Source organism: Ctenopharyngodon idella, chromosome 7 (genome assembly GCF_019924925.1).
Source record: "Ctenopharyngodon idella isolate HZGC_01 chromosome 7, HZGC01, whole genome shotgun sequence".
Classification (NCBI taxonomy): Eukaryota; Metazoa; Chordata; class Actinopteri; order Cypriniformes; family Xenocyprididae; genus Ctenopharyngodon; species Ctenopharyngodon idella.
The window spans coordinates 34,251,574-34,262,281 of NC_067226.1; the positions used below are offsets into that span (position 1 = coordinate 34,251,574).

General features: G+C 40.7%; 1 long non-coding RNA gene across 1 annotated transcript; it reads right to left on the minus strand.

Moving 5' to 3' along the window:
- Window positions 1-1,104: 1,104 nt before the first annotated feature.
- On the minus strand, window positions 1,105-2,486 carry LOC127516084 (uncharacterized). The gene is made up of 2 exons (XR_007930927.1): window positions 2,343-2,486; window positions 1,105-1,861 (listed from the first exon to the last, which is right to left on the minus strand). It is a non-coding gene; the product is annotated as an uncharacterized LOC127516084 (long non-coding RNA).
- Between the last annotated feature and the right edge of the window lie 8,222 nt (window positions 2,487-10,708).

Here is a 10,708-nt window from a genome sequence, read left to right on the forward strand (position 1 = left end):
AACCCTAGCCAGAATGTTTGAACACACAAAACAAACATATACCAAAATAACACAGAAATAGCACACACACACACAAAAACAAAAGGCTGTAATCTTCTATGGCATGAGAAAGGGTATTAAAGGAACACTCACTTTTTTTGAAAATAGGCTCATTTTCCAACTCCCCTAGAGGTAAACAGTTGAGTTTTACCGTTTTCGAATCCATTCAGCCGATCTCCGGGTCTGGCGGTACCACTTTTAGCATAGCTTAGCATAGATCATTGAATCTGATTAGACCGTTAGCATCTCGCTCAAAAATGACAGAAGAGTTTCGATATTTTTCCTTTTTAAAACTTGACTCTTCTGTAGTTACATTGTGTACTAAGACTGACAGAAAATGAAAAGTTGCGATTTTCTAGGCCGATATGGCTAGGAACTATACTCTCATTCCGGCGTAATAATCAAGGAACTTTGCTGCCGTACCATGGGTGCAGCAGGCGCAATGATATTACACAGCGCCTCTCACAAATGTCTCCATGGTTGCACGCTTCCCTGTGCAAGCAGGGGGTCACAGGCGCTGTGTAATATCATTGTATTGTAAAACCGAACGTTTCAACATTTGATAGAAAACACTTATTTATAAGTAAAATAAGACAGTAATTACCACTTTAACCAGCAGGTGGCAGCAAAGTAGCATTTATTTGTTTGTTTATATTTATTTATTTATTTATTTTTTCACATAAAAGTGTTGGTCGAAAACTGATGGTCGAATTGAATTTAGCCGAGGAGGAACAATAAGGTACATCTTTATGTCTTACATTTGAGTAACTAAATTAATGCTATGCCTGACTATTTAAGTGACTATATTCTGATTATAAACTAAGTATTACACTACTAATGTTCAACACACCAGCAAATGACATCTCACCGGAAGTTTTCGAGCTGGCTTATATTAATGCGGAAGTTCTAAAGAACGCTCCGTGCATATAGCCCATTAATCGGGAAAAAAAAAAAAAGGAAAAAATCGCCCAGCCCTAATATGTATATATGTATATATGTACAAACCCGATTCCAAAAAAGTTGGGACACTGTACAAATTGTGAATAAAAAAGGAATGCAATGATATGGAAGTTTCAAATTTCAATATTTTATTCAGAATACAACATAGATGACATATCAAATGTTTAAACTGAGAAAATGTATCATTTTAACGGAAAAATAAGTTTAAAATAAGTTTAAAATGATTTTAAATTTCATGGCATCAACACATCTCGAAAAAGTTGGGACAAGGCCAAGTTTACCACTGTGTGACATCCCCTCTTCTTTTTATAACAGTCTGCAAACATCTGGGGACTGAGGAGACAAGTTGCTCAAGTTTAGGAATAGGAATGTTGTCCCATTCTTGTCTAATACAGGCTTCTAGTTGCTCAACTGTCTTAGGTCTTCTTTGTCGCATCTTCCTCTTTATGATGCGCCAAATGTTTTCTATGGGTGAAAGATCTGGACTGCAGGCTGGCCATTTCAGTACCCGGATCCTTCTTCTACGCAGCCATGATGTTGTAATTGATGCAGTATGTGGTCTGGCATTGTCATGTTGGAAAATGCAAGGTCTTCCCTGAAAGAGATGACATCTGGATGGGAGCATATGTTGTTGTAGAACTTGGATATACCTTTCAGCATTGATGGTGCCTTTCCAGATGTGTAAGCTGCCCATGCCACACGCACTCATGCAACCCCATACCATCAGAAAACTACTGTTCACTCTTTTTTGGTTCAGAGTAATTGAACGGCCACAGGATGTCCGGTTAGAACATTACGTCTCACACCAGGGGTACTTGTAGATGATTTATTGTGCAAATCTCACGTAGTTGTGTGTGTGGTTCTGTAAACAAACAATATACAAAATATAAATAAACAATTGTCCAATCTTGGATCTATAAACAGTACTAGATCTATAAATCAGTACTTGAATGCTGGTTATAAATATAAATCAGCATGGTAAAGGGCATTAGAAAACTAGACATAAAGTGAATTATATATATATACACAAATACAAACTCTATACAAATGATTATAATACTGTACTGCGTGCCCAGCGCATGTAGTGCTAACAGCGCATGCATCTAACTCACTAGATAAACATGCCTGTACATGTTCACTGAAACACGTTTTAATCCTACACCATCTAATACAGATCTAACATTAAGTACTGTCCAGATAAATAACACGGGAGGATCATGTGAAATTTACGCGATAATATAAAGTGCAAACATATTTAACAATGTAAACATTTAGGCGGAATGCCGCGATAGCGATCTTTAATCTCTCTCATGAACGTATTATAAATATGCAAATGTACTTACAATTAGTTGCACGCACACACATAATCCTCAAAAATTTTGGATTGCAACACTTCTGACAATTTTAACTTATTTACAATAAACAAGCACATCTACGCAGCCTCTCTCCATAACATCTTGTTTTCCAACTCCCCGGAAAGTTTGGAACAGTCCAAGTCACGAACAGAGGCGGGGGAGTTTGGGAGAGTCCATTTCCATTTCAAAGGGTGGCCTTTTTTTACAAAGTTGTTGTAGGAAAGCATTCCGCTTTTGAAAGTCATTTCCCAGCCAGCACAGCCATGTGAGGCCCAGATGGGTTTGACAGATGAGTGGCAAATATTTTAAACGCTGTATTTAATGACATTCTATATAGTGAAAAACATAGATCTTCTCATATGTTGAAGTCTTAATCGAAGAAGGGAATAGGCTATTAGGGAATATCAATAGAACATGTCATTAAATACAGTGGTTAAATTTCTCTTTAACAAATATTTGGGAGTGGCGAATATAGAGGGTTTGTGGTTTTCCAAAGAATAAAGTGTTGTAGGAAAGCATTCCGCTTTTGAAAGTCATTTCCCAGCCAGCACAGCCATGTGAGGCCCAGGTAGGTTTGGCCTGGGTTATCTAACTGGGTCTCAGCCAGTTTTGTCCTCAGTTTTTGTCCTCAGGATGATAATCAACTCCACAAACAGCAAGCTTCAATTATTACTAACCAGATTGACTTTATTTCTGTCATACATCTACAGAAGTTCTTATTGAGAATGAACAGATGTTTAGATGCTGATGAGTTATTAAAAATAATTGTTTTGTTTGAAGATAAGATAATCATTATCAAGATAAGCGTTTGCTTTAAATGTTATTATTATTATTATTATTATTATTATTATTTTTTTTGGCTGCTGTTATGGCAAGAAAAAACAAGAGAAAATGTGATCAGATGTTGACAGCTGCTTGATTATAAGAATATAATCATCATGTAGTGGCTTAATTCATTGGTATTATGACTGTTTTATATGAGCAGTATGTTATTAACTTTGTTTTATTGTGATTCTAGAACAGCACAGTTTTAATGAGAGGATCTGAATGAGTTTTAAAACATTGTACACTAAACACTTTGAATCTGCAAGGTTTACTCAAATACAGACATCAGGAATCAACATATGAATCTCAACAATGGTTACATGCTTCATGCTGCAATGCATTCTGGGTGCATCATACAAAACTCATCCATGGCTCCCAGAATGCACTGCGGCATGAAGCATGCCACCGTTTTTGAGATTCATACACTGATTTTTGACAATTTGTTTTTAAACAGGAGGACAACTTTTGTACACGTTTTAATAGTCATTCAGTTTAACTGATTAAAACTGCTGGATTTCATGCTGGTCCATGTACATTTTGATAGTTTGTTTTTCAATTTGAAATGAAATAAGCAGAAATGAGAAAACGTATACATTACTTTTTTTATTATTATTCATATACTTGTTGAACATTAAAAGAAAAGCAGTCATAACTGAAAGATTTACAAAGACTGAGATTACAATCAATTGTTACATCACATTATACATATCATACCCAACAAAAAGTAAGTTAAAGACAAAGGAAAGAAAGAAGAAATGCTAGGGGAAAGCCTCCGCGTGAAGCGGTGTATGAAACGCTTATCAAATCACGACAATATCACATTGACCGGCGACAGCACATGACATCATAATGGTGCGACCTAAAAGCATATAAGGGACGCCTAGAGAACATATCATCCACTTATCGTCTTCAGTGACTGTTATGTGTGAAGTGCTATTACTGGCAATCAGTGTGAAATGCACAGAGAAAACCAAGCGGTTTAAGAATTGTCTGTGATATTGGACACCAGACGATACACATGAACTGTGCGTTCACTCTCTGCTGAAGAGCATGCATGGGGAAGTTCTCGAGGGAGCTGTCTGTGCCAATTTTGAGTGTTTTCCTCTGAGAACGCTCCACTCTCGTCTGGCTCTCTTCTCTAGAGTTCAGAGTCTGGTTCAGAGTTTGAGAGGGGTGTAGACCTCGCGATTGAGAGGGGTGTAGACCCACAAGAGTGAGCTGCTGGGGGAGGATGTGTTGTCATCCTCAGGTCCTGGTGTGATTGGCTCGATTGCTCCTGTCTGCCTCGCTGCTCAGATTGGTTTGCGTCTGTAACTCCGTATAGCTTTGTTTTGAATCTCTTACTTTTATTCATTGTTGCTTATTTTTTTATTACCTTATATGTAATATTGCCTACCACACTAATCTGACGTCGCTAGCTTGTAATCTTTGAATCTAAATCGCTGTTACAACGCATTTGCATTTGCAGCGCTAGCTTGTTAACTTGTTAACAGTCTCTCGTGCGCTCCTTTTTCAACATGTTCTTCAAACAGCTGTGGTCAGTCGGATCAGTCTACAAACACGATGAGTCATGTCATCCTCTCCCAGCATTGCTACCTGTTCCATTTGCCACATGTTTACCATAGCTCTCTCTGTCAGCGACGAGGGATTTACATGTCATAAATGTAGGGAAATAGTCAGGCTGACAGAGAGAATCTCAGAATTAGAGACACGCATCCAAACTTTAATCGAGGATAGTAAGAATGCAAGGGCTTCAGATACTGTTTTGGATGCGACTAGCTTAGTGAACTCTGTACATTGTTCGGTTCCGGCTGTAGAGCCCGCGCAGCAGGGCACTTGGGTAACGGTGAGGCGGCCTAGCCGCGGAAAACACCACTCTTCCGTTCCAATAAGAACATCAAACAGGTTCTCCCCACTCAGTGATACACCCACTGAGAATCCTGTTGAAAGTGCCCTAGTTATTGGCGATTCTATTACACGGAACGTGAAAATAGAGACACCAGCCACCATAGTCACATGTTTGCCGGGAGCCAGAGCACCTGACATCAAAGCAAATTTAAAAGTGCTGGCTAATGCTAATCGTAAATACTCTAAGATTATTATTCACGTCGGCACTAATGATGTTCGACTTCGCCAGTCGGAGATCACTAAAATTAACATTAAAGAGGTGTGTAAACTCGCAAGTACAATGTCAGGAGAAGTAATTTGCTCTGGCCCCCTTCCTGTTCGTCGAAATGATGAGATAGTTAGCAGATTATCATCACTCAATGGCTGGCTGTCTAAGTGGTGTCCGCAAAATAATATAGGTTTCATAGACAATTGGAAAAGTTTTTGGGGCAGACCTGACCTGTTGAAAAGAGATGGTATTCATCCCTCCCGGGATGGTGCTGCTCTTCTCTCTAGTAATATGGCACATAGTCTTAGAACTGAAACATGACAAACTGGGGCCCAGGTCAGAAAGCAGACAGATTGGCTAAACCGACCGTCTGCTAGCTGCCTCACGTTACAGAAGTCAGAAAATTCAGATAACTCCCAACACATAGAAACTCTTACACCTAGATATTTTCAAATAGAGACTGTGTCTGTACCCCGAATTAGTAAAAACAAAAAACTTCCAAACCCATTTAATGGTAAAAATTTAATTGATGTTCAACAAATAAAAAATAGAGATAATAATGCTAAACAAATTATAAAACTCGGGTTGTTAAATATTAGATCCCTTTCTTCAAAATTACTTATTGTTAATGATATTATCAAAGATAATAATCTAGATGTGCTGTGTTTGACAGAAACTTGGCTAAAACCGGACGATTACATTACTTTAAATGAGTCTAGTCCTCAAGGTTATGATTATCGACACAATGCCCGTCAGAAAGGCAAAGGGGGAGGTGTTGCTGTAATCTATAGTAATATTTACAGTATTAGTCAAAAGTCTTTCAAATATAATTCCTTCGAAGTGATGGTACTTTACATAACATTATGTAGGTTGACATTTGTGCTGGCTACTGTATACAGGCCACCAGGACACCATACAGACTTTATCAAAGAATTTGCTGATTTTCTGTCGGAGTTAGTATTGGCTGCAGATAAAGTCCTTGTTGTTGGTGATTTTAATATCCATGTAGATAATAAAAAAGACGCATTAGGATTGGCATTTGCAGATATTCTAAACTCTAGTGGTGTTAGACAACATGTGTCAGGACCCACTCATTGTCGTAATCATACTTTAGATCTAATATTGTCACATGGAATCGATATTGATGCTGTTGAAATTCTGCAGCAGAGTGACGACATCTCAGATCATTATCTAGTCTCGTGTATACTACATTTAGTCAAGGCGGCTAAACTGCCTCCATGCCATAAATTGTCACAGACACGCCAGGCTCTACACTCACCCAATCACATCGCACTCCCTCTCCTGAGTACTGACAAGCTACACCTGACGCTCATTCACACTCATCACCACAGCCACATAAAAGACACGCCAGTTCACTCAGTCACTGTCCGGTCTCGTTTACACATGCCAGTGTTTACTTACCTCCAGGACTCCCTTTGCTCGACTACTTACCTGTCTCCAGCGTCTTCAGTGATCCCTTGTGTCTCCTCGTCTCCTGTGCATCTCCTGTGTGTTCGTCTGTTCCACGTCTCCCGGCATCCACGCTTCCTAGAACACACAGACAAGTATCAGTTCCAGTTCATCGGCTCATCGACCTTATCATCTGCCATTACTCACTTGCACTCTGCTCACGCTCTGCTTTACCAGAAATAAACCTGTTAACCCTTACCTGTGTCTCCGCTCCCTTCTGTATGTAACATAAATATGGTAGAACCATCACTTCTACCACTAAAGATCACTTTATAAATAATCTTCCTGATCAGTTTCACCACCTTAGCATACCAGAAAGCTTAGAAGACCTCGATGTTGTAACAGAAACTATTGCCTCTGTCTTTTCCAGCACATTAGACTCAGTTGCTCCTTTGCGCTTAAAAAAGATTAAGGAAATTAATCCAATGCCATGGTACAATGAGCACACTCGGGCCCTAAAGTTAGCAGCCAGAAAAATGGAGCGCAGCTGGAAGAAAACAAAACTAGAAGTATTTCGTATTTCGTGGAGAGAGAGAATGATTGAGTACAGAAAGGCCTTAAAATCTGCTAGATCTGCTTATTTTTCAAAACTTTTAGAAGAAAATAAACACAACCCTAGGTATTTATTTGATACAGTGGCTAAATTAACAAGAAATAAAGCTTCAACTTCTGATGTTTCCAAAGAGCACAGCAGTAATGACTTTATGAACTTCTTTACTTGCAAGATTAATAATATTAGAGAAAAAAATATAACCATGCAACCGTCTATTACAGTATCGCGTCAGATAGTGCATTGTAGTGTCCCTGAGGAAAAATTAAATTCATTTACTGCTTTAGGAGAGGAAGAATTGTCTAAACTTGTTAAATCATCAAAATCAACAATGTGTATGTTAGACCCTATACCGACTAAGCTATTGAAAGAAATGCTTCCAGAGGTCATAGATCCTCTTCTTAATATCGTCAATTCATCTTTATCACTAGGACACGTACCAAAAACTTTTAAGCTGGCTATTATTAAACCTCTTATTAAAAAACCACAACTTGATCCTGGAGAATTAGTCAATTACAGGCCGATCTCAAATCTCACTTTTCTGTCAAAAATACTAGAAAAGGTAGTATCATCACAACTATGTTCCTTTTTAGAAAGAAATGGTATCTGTGAGGATTTCCAGTCAGGATTTAGACCGTACCATAGTACTGAGACTGCTCTCATTAGAGTTACTAATGATTTGCTCTTATCATCAGATCGTGGTTGTATCTCTCTATTAGTGTTACTGGATCTTAGTGCTGCATTTGACACTATTGATCACAATATTCTTTTAAATAGACTCGAAAATTATGTTGGCATTAGTGGAATTGCATTGTCATGGTTCAAATCATACTTATCTGACCGTTATCAGTTTGTAGTAGTAAACGAAGAGATGTCATATCGATCACAAGTTCAATATGGAGTACCGCAAGGCTCAGTACTAGGACCGTTGCTGTTCACTCTGTACATGCTACCCTTAGGAGATATCATTAGGAAGCATGGCGTTAGTTTTCACTGTTACGCTGATGATACTCAGCTCTACATTTCTTCGCGCCCTGACGAAACTTACCAATTCACAAAATTAACAGAATGCATAGCTGATATAAAAAATTGGATGACCAGTAATTTCCTACTACTAAATTCAGAAAAAACAGAGATTCTAATTTTTGGACCAAAAACTTCTTCACGTAATAACCTAGAATACTGTCTAACACTTGATGGCTGCTCTGTTAAGTCTTCATCGTCACTTAGGAACCTGGGTGTGCTCTTTGATACCAATCTTTCATTTGAAGGCCATGTTACTAGCATCTGTAAAACCGCATTCTTCCATCTTAAAAATATATCTAAACTACGACATATGCTCTCAATGAAAAATGCAGAACAGTTAGTTCATGCGTTCATGACCTCAAGGCTAGATTACTGTAACGCTCTACTGGGTGGTTGTTCTGCTTGCCTGATAAATAAACTACAGCTCGTACAAAATGCAGCAGCTAGAGTTCTTACTAGAACTAGGAAGTATGACCATATTAGCCCAGTTCTGTCAACACTGCATTGGCTTCCTGTTAAACATCGTATAGATTTTAAAATCTTGCTAATTACTTACAAAGCACTAAATGGTTTAGCTCCCCAGTACCTGAGCGAGCTCCTAATTCATTATAGTCCTTCACGTCTATTGCGATCGCAGAATTCAGGCCAGCTGATAATACCTAGAATATCAAAATCAACCGCAGGCGGTAGATCCTTCTCCTATTTGGCACCTAAACTCTGGAACAATCTTCCTAGCATTGTTCGGGTGTCGTGAATATGGCTCCCACGGCTCATCCTCCGGACCGCCGGAGGGAGCCATCTCCGGAATATTGACTCTTTGCCATTCGGACTCCATTTCCCATAGGCCCTCATTCCTGGGACTGATTGCACTTTCACCTGCACCCCATCACACACACACTATTTAAGACATGCACGCACACCACATCTTTGCGAAGCCTTGATTTGCTACGGTAGTCATTTCTGAGCGTTATTTCTGTGGACTGATATCTTGCTATTACCTGGACCGTTTGTTATCTGTGAACCTCTGCCACCTGCCCTGAACTTTGCCTGTACCCTGGACTGTGATTGTTTGCCGCCTGTCTTGATCTCTGCCTGTGCCCCGTCTCTGATTCCTGCTGCCAGCCTCGACCCCTGCCTGTCCCTGACTACGGTATTGCTCTGCCCTTTTCTGTACCGCTGCTGTGTTTAATAAAGCTGCTTATGGATCCACACGCTGTTGACCCATCATTACAGAAGACTTCGCCACCCAGCGATCCAGCAGCTTGGTCACAGATTTCCACCGAGCTGTCCGCTCAAGCCAATCAGCTAGCGATGCATCACCATCAACTGAACCGCCTGACGTCGCTAACAGAGGAATTGGTAAAGACGCTACAAGGCCTACGACTCACTTCCGCCGAGGTCGTCACGCCGCCGCTCGCTGCGCCTGCCATGCCAGCCTTTCCCGCCTCTCCAGTGGTGAACCCCCGCCTAGCTCTGCCAGAGAAGTTCGATGGCACACCAACGAAGTGTAAGGGTTTCCTTCTCCAATGTTCACTATACGTTAACCAACAACCCTCGCTGTATCCTACAGAAACCAGTCGCATATCCTTCGTGTGCTCTCTGCTTACCGGCAAAGCGCTGGATTGGGCCACTGCTGTCTGGAGAGATGATAGCTCAGTATTCCCCACATTCGCAGAGTTCCTACAACGATTCAGAGGGGTGTTTGAACATCCCACGGGGGGCCAAAGTCCGGGCGATCAGCTGCTCTCTCTCTCTCAGGGCAAATCAACGGCGGCTGAGTATGCTTTGCAGTTTCGCACTCTGGCGGCGCAAACCAACTGGGTGGACGACACATTGAAATTACTGTTTTGTCGAGGCCTGACCATGGAATTGCAAGCGGAGCTCGCCTGCCGGGATGAAGGTAACTCATTGAACTCATTCATCGAACTTTCCATTCACATTGATAATCTCATCCGCTCACGACGCCCCACGCGAGCCGCCAGTTCTACCAGTTCAAACCCTGAACCCATGCAGCCGGGCTATTCTCCGCTTCAACCCGAAGAGCGAGAGTAGAGACGTCAAAGGCACCTTTGTTTGTATTGTGGTCAGGCCGGTCACTTCAAGGTTAACTGCCCAGTGCGTCCCACGCCAACCAGATCCAAAGCGGTGAGTTCCTCCATCCTATCTGATTACTCACCCACCTGCCTCAAGATTCCCGTTCAAGTCGGTGTTAATGAACAAATTGTCTCCGCACAAGCCCTTCTGGACTCTGGTGCAGCTGGGAATTTCATGTCTGACACTTTGGTTAAAGAACACCATATACCCTTAACAGACTGCCATTTTCCGCTAACAGTGGAGGCGCTAGATGGAAAGCCGATCGGAGGAGGA